Source organism: Anastrepha ludens, chromosome 6, assembly GCF_028408465.1.
Source record: "Anastrepha ludens isolate Willacy chromosome 6, idAnaLude1.1, whole genome shotgun sequence".
NCBI lineage: Eukaryota > Metazoa > Arthropoda > Insecta > Diptera > Tephritidae > Anastrepha > Anastrepha ludens.
Genome location: NC_071502.1, coordinates 112200297 through 112214918, shown reverse-complemented (window position 1 = coordinate 112214918; position 14622 = coordinate 112200297). Strand labels below are relative to the sequence as shown.

At 34.3% G+C, this 14622-nt stretch overlaps 1 protein-coding gene across 7 annotated transcripts in view; it reads right to left on the bottom strand.

Annotated features, from left to right (window-relative positions):
* The window catches only part of LOC128868881 (dentin sialophosphoprotein), a 143762-nt gene that overhangs the window by 58096 nt on the left and 71044 nt on the right, over positions 1-14622 (bottom strand). For 2 of the 7 annotated variants that reach the window (XR_008455171.1, XM_054111442.1), the window contains exon 1: positions 173-817. The exons of 4 other annotated variants lie outside the window; for them this stretch is intronic. The gene's annotated coding sequence lies outside the window, so the exon portion shown is untranslated. Of the gene's footprint in view, positions 1-92; positions 118-172; positions 818-14622 lie in introns of those variants that run through there. One more of the 7 variants, XM_054111447.1, reaches the window with a different exon arrangement.

The following is a 14622-nucleotide window of genomic DNA, read 5'->3' as shown; positions in this document are numbered from 1 at the left end:
ATTACAAGTCGAATGTATTATAACGAATAAACATTAAATATTTTTTAACTCCTATTTTAGACAGAAACATTTTATCTTTCACACTTACTCACAATTTTAACACTCCAAATTTAAAGACATTCAAGCAATTAAATCTTTTAAAACAATTTTTGTTTGAATTTGTGTACTTCACCTCTTTTCCACACTTTTGCACTTTGCTCCGATTCTTCCCCACTCTATAGAAAACGATTTCAATTTTAAATACTCTGGTTGTCTGGTCGGACAAGGCTCTGCGGCAGCACACACACGCACACCGCGTATGTGCTTGTATATTTTATTTATTTGTATGTATAATATTTAAAGTTTTTTTTTTTTGTATTTTTTAGATTTTGCAATCAACTTTAGCTTTTCGCTGGTTTAATGCACGAAATTTCCACTCATTTCACTTCATTCGTTTTTCATTAAAAATTTTATGTATGTATACTTTAAGTAAATTAAAATTTTCTCATCAAGTTACGCACAAAAAAAAATCACATACACGCGCACTGAATGCTTTCATGCATATGTATATGTACATACTTAATTGTAGTACGCCTATATGAATATACACACAGTGTGAGCTGTATATCTATTAGTTTCACACGCGCAACTCGATTTCTTTTACTTTTGCAAATATTCACATAAAAATCACAATTTTTGTTATATTAAATTATTATTATTTACTTTACTGTCTACCCTATTATTCGCATACGTTTCAATCGACTTGCGAGGCTAGACTAGTGAAGCTCGAACAAGCTGAGTACTACTTGTAGTGTTGGGTCGGCGAGAGAGAATATACACTCATTTTCAACAATTTCATATATGGCACGATGGCCTCTCAACGTCTGTGCTAACAAATGTGGATGTGTGTGTGTAAGTTGGGCTATAAAGCACTGCTGTGGGCGCAAGTGCTGAGCGAGCATATGAATGAAGATAGAGGAGCGCAAGTTCAATTGTAAAATATCCAACAAAAGATTGCTTCGGCTCGAAAAAATTTAATTTTACGCTCATAAGCACTCTCGGATATAAAGCATTCTCGCTACTATTATATTGTATGGCGCTTCTCCTCAGCAAACAAACGGTCGCTCTCACAAGGCATTTCATCATAAAAAAAAAACACTTTATTCGCGCATTTGCGCAACACTCGAGTTAATATACCGTAAACTGCGCTAAATTTTCATACTTTTTAATAAACCATAACGGTTCCAATTGACACTAGTTAGTACGAGTACCATCAGGTATGTAGTATGTATACATATAAATATTGTAGAATTGGAACTTATGTATATCGTTTGTTTGGTGTTTGGCAGAGCTCTTCTTCCAATTCTTGGTGGGCGTTTTGATGTTGCTCCACAAATGGAGAGAAATTAATTTGCTCCAATAAGTCTAGTCACTGCACAATTTTTCAAGTCATAAGCAAAATAAAACCCGATTCGCTGGGAGTTTTCCCTCAGAATTCTTTAAGTGAAATAAACCATGCTCCACTTTATTTTTTCGTCAGACGAAGCCCACTTCGAGCTTATTATTACTTATTTTTTTAAATAAGTTATAATAAGAAATTGAAAATTAGTTATTTAAGAAAGACTATAACTAATTTTTCCAATCGGTAGCTTATTTCTGAATGGCAAAGTTCTCGTGAATAAATTAGAAAAAAACTGAATTAGCTTTTATCCATTTAAAATTTTTACTTAGTCTTAGATAAGTGCGTAAGCGGGTCGTTAAAACTTGAGTTTTACACCTTTTTTACCTCAGAAAAATTATATAATAATTATTATTATTTACAGAAATGAAAACAAAATTTTGATTTATATTTCGATATAAATATAATATAGAAAATGTTTATTACAATTTTTGATTTTCGATTTTAGAGGTTAAATAGCAAAACAATGGTATTAGTGCTCAAAGTTGTTGCAGGTCGACTATTGGAATTGCGTGTAGGTATACCTACCTATCCGTAACCACGACAGCCGGGTCTACGTAACCGGAACGACCCGGATTTAGGATTGGTACCCCAGCAGTCTTCCCCGCATATGTATGGGAATGTTTATGCTGCTACAATAACAACAGCCAGTACCTAATTCTGAGGTATTATTCTATACCGTTAATTTAAAGCTGTAAAATTTCAAGCAAAATTTATAAACCTTGCACTATTTTTTGTTTAAGTATAAAAATTTTGTATTTATCAAACTGATTTTCCGTGCAAAAATCGCATATCAAAAATTTGAAATCAATTTCTTTAAACAAATATAAGCTAGTGCTGAAATGCCCTACAGAATTTAGGGATGTTAGTGAGAAAAGAGAGGGAGAAAATATCTAACTCAACTCTCAAAGATTTGATGAACTAATAGTGAGAATCCACTCTCAGAGTATAATTACACCAGACGATGAATGAATTTATAAAACAGGTAGAAGAATTTGGCTGCATATAGAGCATGAGATTTACACAACGACTGCAAATGCACTTATCGAATGAAGAAAAAAGGACTTTTCGAGCGAATAGGAATGTAGAAGGGGAAAAGCCTTGGGCTTAGCAGTAATTCAAACTGTTTTTAAGTAATTTTAGTACTAAGCCAGTATTTAACTGGTGATTTGTGAACTACGGAAATATTGATAGGGGATGAATATGAATAGGAGAATTGTCTTATGAGAAGAACGTAGTCAAGAAAAAGTTCTTGTTGTACTCGGCAATCGAAATGTGGGATTACATTTTTCCTTGCTGGAGAGTATATGAACAGAATACAGATGTGTAATTTGAACAACTGAAGTATCAATTGATATGGTGAATGAAACTACACTGATGGCACGTTTTGTTGTTGTTTTTTTGTTTTGTTGTAGCACTCGTAAACTAAAACTCAGATATCAGCTGTCTGGAAATCATGCTCATAGGCGTACATAATACAATAAATGCTTAGAAGAAAAGCAGCTGACAAGTGTGCCACTCTAGCGTAAAAACAAAGCAAATATTATAAATTATAGCGAAATGTTTTTAAACTAATGAGGCGAGAACAGAAAGGGAAAATTACAGTAGGTGTAGAATAAACATAGTTGTACACCAAAAAGTTGACAATAATCAAAAAGTTGAACAGTAAATAACAGGGCCCTGCTACTAAACAGAATTGAGGGTAGAAAAATGATATCAATACGGAATAACGACGAGCACTGCACTTATGTATACAGGTATATTAAGATATAAGCAATCATACAATTTCTAAAGAATAGGAATACAGAATTGGAATTCACATTCTATTGGAAATCTCATTGTATTGGAATTCACATTCAATTCCTGATGAATTCAAACTACATGCCTTGGAGTTATCACACCCGTTCCGAAAATTATGAAAAAGGGTTCGAAAAAAAAATTACATATGTATATGAAATATTTATTTGCATTCAAATATGTTCTACAGCCTAGTAGGTAACCCTCGTATACAATTTTAATACTAATTTTAAGCAGACTTTGACTAAACTCATAATAAACGAGAGCACTCAGATAGTGGCGCAGTATAAAGATAAGTGCCAATGCTTGAGAATTTCGACGCGTGGCTGGCTAAAAAGAAAACAAAAAATTAACACAACAAAAAGCAAAAAATTAACACAAAACAAAAAAGATAAGTTAATTGAAATTTTAGTGGGAATTTTTTGGATTTCAAGTATTTTTTTATAACGTCAAATACTTTCTTTCGCTCAATTTGCTTTAATAAAGCAATATTTTTTTTACTTTTTACTCAAACGATTTTTATTAACACGCCATAAAATAAGTGTTTTACTGCCACCGTCGCGCTAAATTGCCTAGATTCCCTAACTTACGAAATGCAATTTTTCATTTTTACCCTTAATGTTGAATTATCTTTCTTTTTTAGTCATTAAAATAATAAAAAAAAATGAAATAATAAAAAATAATTAGTCGGGGCGGGGCAATTTAATAGAAATTTAATCTAAAAATAAACACTTTTGATAATAAAATTAAAATGTCTTGTCATAATTTTCCTAAAAATAGAAAAAATAAATGAAATTAAACTCCCACGCACACAGGTAAAATCAAGCGAGCAAACAACAAAAAAATTTGCATCCACAAAATAATGTTAAGAAATTTTAGATTTATTAGCGCTTAAACGGAAATTAATATTAACAAAGTACATAGTGACAATATCGACTACAGGGTTTCTATTTAGAGGCTGGAATTTAATTCAGCTGTGAACAAAAGAAATATGATAATTTGTAATTTAATTTTCCAATTTTTTTCTAATTTGCTTTTTATTTACTTTTTATTTTATTTTTATTTTTTTGTTTTTATTCTCCTTTTCTTATTTTATTTATTTTCTTTTTTCCGTTTTAGTTTTTTATTTTATTTTTATTTATTTTATTTCATTTTATTTTTCAATTCAATATTCTAATTTTTTTCTATTTTTGTATTTTGTTTTTTAATGTTTTTTTTTTTTTTTACCCAATTTTTTTTTTTTTCTTTTAGTTTTATTTTATTTCTTATAATTGTTTTGTTTTTTTTTTTTTGTTCTCTGTTTTTATATTTTTTTCTATTTAAAATTTTTTATTTTATTTAATTATTATTTTTTATTTATTTCTCCCTTTTATTTTTTTTTTTTATTACACTCTTTTTTATTTTATTTTTTCTTTTTCTAACTTAATTTAATTTAATTTTACTTTTCATTTCAATTTTCAATTTTTTGTTTGTTATGTTTTTTAATTTTTTTATTTTTCAAATTCGCTTTTTTATATTTTTTTATTTATTTATTTTTATTCTTTTTATTTTTTTCATTCATTTGTTTTATTGGAAAGAGCAAATCTTGTGTAGAATCGTCTCTGTATGGATGGCGTAATATTTACTTCCGTTTCTTTTCAGTCCTAACTTTTCATACTACAGTCTGATTTCCACCCAAAAAACATACCTTTTTTTCAAAACTCCGACATTTTGTTATTTAAAAAAAAAAGTCCCATTGTAGCACCTGCCAGAATAACAAGTCTACAGAATAATAATCAGTTTAACTTTTTGGTTTCAAATGTCCTGAAGAGCCAAAATCCTGTTGACAAGCCACCTATCTTTGTTTAAGACGCTTACTTTCGTGCCACACTACTACAAAAAATATGTAAAAAAAAAAATTGTTTTTTTGTCAATAATAGCATACTATAAAATCAAAATGATCGCATTTTATTCTCTTAAAAAAAATTCCTCAAACATATCTATAAAAAATGAGTATTTGACCAGACTACAAAGACAAAAAACGCAGGTTGTAGGTGGCCAAGGTGAATCAATACGAGACGAAACCAGTAGAACAGCTGATTTGTTTTTTCTTGCGGTTTGGTGGTTTGAATGTCAAAGTGTACGCTTTTTGTTGTTGTATTTTTTTTTTTAGATTCTCATTCAAATTTTGGCATTCAACCGCCAAATCAAAGTAATTTAAAACTAAGATTTTACTTAATTTATTCCTTGAATTTTCAAGCGATAAGAAAATGTGTCGGCAAATGGCAGCAGGCCGGCGAAAGGGCTAGAAATATGGGGTAAGAAGATAAATGAGTTGCGTGAATATCATAGCGGCCACATACTATTAGAAAAAGTAGAGTTGAAAAAAAAACTAAAAGAAAATTTTGTCTCCTCCATAATTCTTGAGGGGTTGAGCAACATCCTGGGCATAATATTTATTTTAAGAATTTCTTGTTTTACCTCAATTATTATAAAATATTGTATTTGGTCTGAATAGTATTTGACGTTTTTTTGCTTTGCTTTGCTATTCTTTTTATTTTGGCTTGACTGATAACTTCGATAATTTTCCGATAAAAATTCGGTAAGACATCGATTTGTTCGTAATTTGCAAGGTAATTGAGACTGCATTACCTACAAAGGAGGTAACTCACTCTCAAAATATTGTATGGCGAATTCCGTATTATTCGACGGATAATAGTGAAGCGAATTACGAACGAGAGAGCGCATTACGTGCCGTGAGAACATAGCATAAGTTTAAAGTCAGTTGAAAATCGCGTTGATTTTTGACAAATAGTTTTTTATACTGAAATGGAATAAACTGCATACCTAGAGGCTTTCTGAACATTACCTTGATTTGGATTTGTTTTGAAGTCTTTGATTTAGAAGACTTTTATTAAAGAAAAATATAAAAAAAAATAAAAATCTGGTATAAAATATAAATTATGGTTATTATTATAAATTATAAAATTAATACAAATAAATATAATAAAATTATAAAAAAAATATCATTTCATATAAAAAAAGTTTCATATTTTCAATACAATTAAAAAAAACGTGCCTAATTTAGATAATTATGCTTCTATTTGCTAGAAATTTATAAACAATAATTTGTTTTCATTAAATTTGTTTTTTTTTTTTTTTTTGTAGTCATAGGCACAAATGTTTCCATTCCAGCAGACAATCACCAGTTTCTGATTCATATGTGTTTTTTACGTATTTATATTCCTATTCATTCGCAATTCGATATGGAAGTTCCAAGAAACCAACAATCAATAAATATTTTTGACAAAGATGTTTTTTGCAGATATGAGTGCGTGTTTTGGACTACAACTTACTTAGTTTAGCAATAAAAGCGTACGTTTACTTTTGTGAAAGCAAAGTGGAGAGTGATAGGCGCCACACACTCTCAGCAACTAAACTTCGACGCAAATGGAGATCCCACTTGAAGTATCGCAAGCAAAAAAGGAATATATCGCACTTGTTACGTTAAAGCGTAACAACTCAAAATCTGAACATTTTTAGTAGAGACGAAAAACTGTTTCCGTAAATATTAATAATATATTACAAGGAAAAAAATATGTAATTCCACGAAAATATCATTAAAAACAATATAACGGTTGCTTCATTCTTATTTGTTTAGTAGTTGCGCTAAAATAACAAATTTTTGAGTTGTTACTCTTTTCCTGAAATTTTTGTATACACTTAGTGGTGTTATTTTGAGTTGTCTCTGTTTAACTGAAAATACTCACTAGAATTGATAAATATTACAATATTTATAAAATTTGGTAGTAAATAGGCACAATTCAAAATGTTACACTTTATGTGACACAAATTTCTTCAAACACTTGGAGACAACTAAAAATGTAATTCTTTAGTTGAGACAAAAGAAGTAATTCTGAAAACAAAGAGAGAGTCATAACGGTTTTTTTAAGGAAAGACTAGACAAATCACTGAACGATTTTTACAGTGGGTAAAGACGACCACTGTACATTGTTTTCTTGCAAAAAACTAAAATTTGGAAATTTTGAGTTGTTACGCTTTAACGTAACAAGTGCGATATGTACGAGCCTGTGTGCAAAACAGGGTCATTGAGTGTCAAAATATGGAGAAAACAATAACAGAGGAGAGCAATTCTCACGAATTACAAATTAACTTCTTTCCTTTTCATATGTGAGTTTGTCATTGATTTAGTATCGATGTTCAATTAAAGCTGTTGACTCTCAACAAACATAGATTTTACATTAAAATTCTAATGTAGTTCTCTAGTATTTATTGGAAATCAAGTTAAAGAACTATGTTGGAACTCGATTATTAGATGGTTAGAAAAACACTGGAAATTTTTCGATTAATTGTGCGGCATGCTGCACCATTCACCCCTACCACCAAACAGAAGTAAAGCGAATTCGCGAAAAGTTGTGTGAGAATTTTGTAAGTTGAAATAAGCATTTTAATTACTTAAAACTATTGAAAAATTAGTTAGTCAGCAAAAAAAAGTTAAAGAGGGAAAGTGAACCAATTGTGGGCAGGCTATTTGATTGGAGTAACATCGCAAACGAACCTCCGACCATGTGTGAACCAAACGCACAGCCGACTGCTGAATAACTAAGGAGCTGTGCAGGTATTGAGGGTTTGAGTGGCTGCGAAAACTATGAATCGGATGATGAAGCGTCTGATGTTGAAGATCCGAACTTGCGGCAAGAGTTAACTAAATGGACCATTGAAAACAACAAAACGATTGCTGCAACGAATTTTTTGTTGAAAATTTTCGGAAAACATTTTTCAGGACTTCCTTAGAATATATTTCTGAATATGAATTCGAAAATTTAAAAGCAATCTCTAATTTCCGAAAGATCAATGCCGTCACTTCTCATAAAGCGCAAAAGTCCGTGAAAAGTGGTTGGCACCAACAAAGACAGTGGAAATTTCCCAGGACTTCAAAGCAATATCGTCAAGATATTTAGCATGGCTCCTTTGAAGTGCAGGGCATTCACAGGGGAGGTGTTATACCAACGCAATTTCTTCTGCATCTCCATATCTCATGATCTTTTGAATCCATGCAGACATTTTGTCCTTTTAAGATTCAGTTTTGGCCATAACGCTTTGGAAACCCTGCAGTTAGTAGTGAGAGACCACCTTCTATGGGTTTCCACGATTAACTTAGGTCAATGGCCAGTGTATAGTTCGTTTAGAGGAATGCTAATGCCCTCTACCACTCGCTGAAGGTCAAGCTCAGAGCTTTTCCTTGCACACACATCCGATCTTTCATTTCCCTCCACTCCAGAGTGGCCGGAGAACAAATAAAATGTGGTATTGTGTTGTTGGATAACCGAGAGCGACCTCCTGCATTCTTTAACACATTTTGAATTGATGTGCGCTAAGGCCAGTGACTTGATCGCTGCTTGACTCTCAACACAAATGGTAAGGTTTGCCGGAGGTAAGTCCATTAGTCTTGTCGTCTTTAATGCTTTTTACACCGGTCTGGGAGTCTAAAGTAACAATTTAAGGATAATTTGCTCCGAGTACACTCCCGATTCAGCGTCATTGTCCATCTTTGAGCCGTTAGTATAAATATGGTGACCACTATCAACTGATATGACTCTAACTCTGGCAGACTAATACTTTCCGTCGAGTATTCTTATTTTATAGTCTTTGTCAGATCGCTGTTGGAAACCAGATGAGTCTGTCTTCGACATATATATCAATGTGTGGAATTCGTAGGATCACTTCCAGTACTTCCAGTGCCGCCTGAGGTGTCGATCGGAGCGCACCTGCCATTCTAACACAAGCTGATCGTTGGACTTTTATGAGAATCTTTAGGTTGGATTGTGTCTGCACCGCCTCCCACCATACGAAAGCTCATCAGTCAAGTCAAAATGGGTCTGATAATCATATTGTACGTCTAGTGATTGTGGTGAAAGGTTTTTTCTTTCATATGAATAAAATGTGGAGCAGGCGTTTTCAAAAATTAGCGTTTACAGTTCGCAACCATGCTTCATATGGTTGCTGCTGTCGTATGAACAATATTTTTACAAAAAGAAAAAACAAATTGAGATTAAAAAATAAATAAATAAATAATCAAAACTTATCAATATGTGGTGTACATTTTATTTTGGCGATGACTGTATTTATACAATTTCAATCTATCCTTACTTTTATAACTGAAGTGAAATTCTTTCTTCGGATAACATCTCAAAACTCTGCTCTTCAAAATATGCGAGTATTTCCGGACGCGATTTACATACACTCCCCAAAATGTTCACAATCAACTTATTGCAAGATCATGCACCGATCAAGCACAACCGATATTTGCAAATTTATACGGACCGCTTTTATGTACAGACAAGCTGATGTAATCCACCTGTCGTCGTAAAAATAAGTACCTTTACAACGTTGTGCATAACAGAGGATATGGGTTTTTTTTATTTTATTTATTGTAGCCCTAGTCGTATTTGACATTCACTAAGGACATAAAACAACAATTAAGAAAAAAATATCTGTCAAAAAAAAAAAATTTCATAAAACCATCTACCATTCAGGGGTGACCCACAATCGCAGGCCTCTCTTTTTGTGCAGTCCACAACAGATTGGAAGAGAGGCTCAGCAAAACAGCTAGCAGAGTATATATGTATGGGCCAATCATACAGACAGACTGTTGATATACATAAATATGTACATGAATGTGTATTCATTTATACACCAACTGTTCACTCCGATTTATTTCAAATGCAATCGACAGCTGTTTATATCCAAAAGATTATTCAAAATTGATCTATCACTTGGTGACGATCGCTCAATCAAACTGTCGATTGTTCGATTGGCTGAGTAGCTGAAATTAAAATTGAAACGAGTTAAAACTCGCATCGAGTGGTTTGTGCTTAACATCGCCAGCTGTGTCTGAAAAGTTCTAATTACTCAGGAACCAATCGATAAGATTGAATTGTATGCATTTGTATGTAAGTCCGTGTGTTAATATATACAATATAATGAATAAGTGTATAAGTTGATACAATACAGAAGAGGGTGGTTGAGGAGCGAAAAGCTCTTGCCTTATTTTTTAAGGAAATACGATACACATGTATGTACATACATACATATATGAGCAATGTTGGCGGTCAACTTTTCAATCAAGCATTTATGGCGTCTTATTGTCTTGATTTGCGGTTATAAAGCTAATGTTTGTATACTCATATGCATGTATGTATGTATGTGTGTATGTATGTATGTGTATCTAACTGTATTACTACCACCTTCTTGAAGATTTTCGAGTAAGCTATGAAATGGAAATGCTGATGTTGATTATGAGCGCCTTTTTTAAGGCAGCAAAGCATTCGACTGGGTATCTTCCAACAACCTGATGCTGCAATCCTGGGTCCACTCGTAGTAAGATTCGTCACGAGGGTATTGAATATATCTATGGTCACTCTCATAATTCCTGACAAGTGGAAAGCAGGGAGAGTGGTCCCACTACTGAAACCTGGGAAACCCGCCAACCAATGGTAATCTTATCGTCCGATAACTCACTTTTCCCAGTAGTGAAGACTCTTGAAGCCCTCCTGCTCAAACTCTACACTCTGGCCCCAGCCACACATCAGCATGGATATCGAAGAGTGTGCGAGAGGACTGTCCTAGTAGCACTGGACCTGAAGAAGGCTTTCGATACAGTCAGCCATTTCACGCTATTAGATGACAGTATACAGTCGAGACTCCCTGAGACTGAAGAGGTGGTCCGCGAATTATTTGAATAGTCGGCACCCGTCAGTCTTTCTCCGATGCCAAAACTCAAAACAGAGGAGGATAAAGCAAGGTGTTCCGCAGGGTGGTGTTCTATCACCTTTACCTTTCAACTTCTATATATCGAAGCTCCCCCAGTCACCAGAGGGAGTCGATAATGGCGTCGGGCAATGACATCGATGGCCTGTGCTCCAAAGTTAACGATTACCTCACCTCTCGATTATTCACTGAGAGGAATCTTCAACTTTCCCTACTAAATAGACGACAACCTTCTTTAGTATCTGGGCAAAGGAGGTCAAACTACAGCTCAAGCTTTAAGTCGACGACACACCACACCGACAGTAACCAATCCAAAAATTTTGGTAGTTACCTTTCATTGTTTGCTCTCCTTCTCCGCGCATATAACAGCAGTTATGTACTACTAAAGTCCAAAATCGTTAGATGGCAGTACTTGGGGTAAAGGCAAAGAAATGTTCCTGACGACATTTAAAGCAATTGGGCAGTGGTTTCAGAATTGTGCTGCGCCTGTCTGGTCGCATGGCACTAATGATTCACAGTGGACTAAACTTCAGACATGCCAAAACACTGCAATCAGGACAGCCACGGGATGTCTCCTCATGTCCCGTATACAACACCCACATAATGGCATTTGTGCCTCAAGGAGCACAACAAAATGTTCAGCAAAAAGTTTCTAATCTGGTGCTACCGTTGGTTTCATACCTGTATACAGCTGCTGGAACCTAAGCCGCCTTTCAGGCACGTCAGCAGGCATTTCTTCTACTATTCCGACGAGATCTAGAACCGACAACTACTGGGCCGGACAGTGTTTAAGGCATGCGGTAAATGACATTCATCAGGAGACACTTATCACCTTCTTAAGCTCTCGACCCCCCGAATGCCATACTCGGAGTCCAACCATCACCAGCAACAAATGAAGAGCTCCAACTACTCTGAAAGACGCGCGTAGCCATGCCAGAGTTATGTTCTGCATATTGTAGCAGGTTAAACTCCTATCCATAATTGACCCCGACATACTAAATATATGTCGAGCATATGAAGGCACCCCGCACGACACTAACCACCTTTTCACATGCCCCATCAAACTCACTCACCTAACACCCCTCTCCCTCTTGACACAGCCTGTCCAAACTGCTAGTTTTTTGGGCATATCGTTAGATGAGCTAGACGAAGACGACCAGTAGACTATATTGCACTGACAGGGTTTAGTATAAGCTGCTGCAATAACAACAACAACAATAGGGAATAACTTGTGGTCATTGCCACGGCAGACGATTCTGTGTTACCGGAACGACTCGGCCAAGGACTGGAAGAACTGTCGGTGCTTCTACAAAAACACCACCACCACCAAAACCAACAACAACAGGAAATACCTTATACACATTATCTTAGGAAATACCAGGCTCTCAGAGAAAAACAGTTCATTATTTCTAAAAAATACAAAAGTCTGCTTATAAATAAAATGTAACGAAATACAAAAAAAAAAAACTAAAAATGGAACAAGCAAACACAATTCAACGCAACTGCAATAAAAAAATTTATATTCCAGAAAAAAGTGTCTCACTATTACAATAAATACAATAAAATAAAGAAAAAGTGGGAAGTGGGTAGCTGCTACAAAGAAAATTATGCTACAAATTCCAATGCGCACATTTTAAGCAATAAAAAAATTGTAAGCGTAAAGCTTTATCACAAGCAAACACGCAATAGAAATACAATATTCGCAAAGGAAACACAAAGCTACAGTTCAGCAAAGTCAAACGGTGGCACGCACACAGGCAATTTAATGCGACTCCGTTAGCAAACGTGAAGTGAGGCAATAGGATAATGGCAGATGTTGCCAATGGCCGTCGCCAAAGTTTGCTGGCTGCTGCGTCAAACTGCGTCACAAGCAAAAATCCCTATTAAATATTCACACACACGCGCGGCAAATATTTGCGGTCTCGAATGCGTCACAGACTGCCAAAGGACCAGAGCCAGGCTACAATACAAAAGCTAGGGTTGATGATGATTGCGAAAAAAAACGCGTGAATGTTTGTTGCGTACATCTCAGCTTCATTCATACACTTCTGTCGCTTACGTTCCAGAGATGCAGTACAAATAAGAACCGCAAGTAATGCTGGAAGTTGTGTGGTTTCATCTGAAATGAATGGCGATGTGTTATGAATATTTTCTGCCATCCATTGGCGTACGTCGTCATAAACACAACCACCATCAAGCGCTGACAGTCCAATTGAGCAGGGAAAAAGTCTTTCATTCACACAAATTTACAACTCATCCATTCATTTGCGCCATAGCAAGTAAGTATGTGGTATACACACACATGTTTGGATTTGTGGGCTGCGTGTGGGTGCATATTGAGTTCAAGTGGCTAGTCCTTGCAGGCAGCAACACAGCTGTCGGGGTGTCTCTTGGTATCACTTTTGCGCACTTTAAGCAGTGCTGAATGACGAAGCGAAACAAGAGAAAAGACAATAAGTCAGCAGTGTCGGTTGTCAGCGTGTTACAAATCGCTAGAATGCTTATTTTCATTTCGACACAGACAATTGGAATATGGCAATCGTAACAGGCTATGTTTGCTCTAAAGCAATTTTCTATTTTTGCCGTTTTCACATCAAAATGCCTTGACTCAAAGGTAGGTTTGTTGCAAAATGCCTTCATACCAGTCACACCTACGTACGTATCTAAGTATTTTGCATAGGAAAATTTTAATTTCTACGTAGGTAAACTTGTTAAGCCAAAATCTACAGTATGAGCCAATAATTAGTGTACACTTAAAATGTGTTTAAAATTTTGTGGATTAAAGAAGAAATTTTAATTTTTAGTAATTAAGCATATTAATAAAAAAACACAATTTTTTCGCTGGGGTGTCACGAATTTTCTTCCATGTAAAACGCATACAAATTACACGCATGCATTTTTTTTTTATATAAAAGAACACAAAAATCGTCAAGAAAAGAAAATGTTGCCAAAAATTTTCTATTAAAGTTAGTATCGGCAAATCAGCTGATTTGTTTTTTTTTCTTTCGCTGTGACCATGTGGCTGTCAGCCCTGAATAAATCAAGGCGAATTCATTTGTTGTTTTCTACTTTTCCAATGCTTTGCTTTGACAATCAAACGTACAAATTATGGTTGTTGGTCTAGTGCTACCACCTTTACTGAATGCGTCTTGGCCTTTTGTCATTTTAAACTTACACTTTTTTATACTAAAATTCAATGGGCTATAAAACAACGATTCTAAAACTCTAGTTAAAAAGTTGAAAGTTTTGAGGAAATTTTGAAAAAAAAATTACAAAGCTTCAAACTTTACGTTATATGGTTTTTGTTGTAGTGTGAACTATATTTTTATAAAAAAAGGTGAACGTTTTAATGAAAATTTGAAGAAAAAAATTGTATAATACAAAGCTTGAAACTTTGCGTTACATGATTTTTGTTGTAGTAGAACTGTAATTATATTTTTATACAAAAATTTTGACATGTTTATAATTTTGCAACAGGGTGTACACATATGAGAAGAAATCGTTGGAGTAAGAATTAAGAATGGTGAGGGTAAGTGAGTCTTAAGTGTACAGTACGAGTCAAAATTTGCAAATACAGTGCAACATCAACTAACGGACACCTCCCTTGAGCGGACATT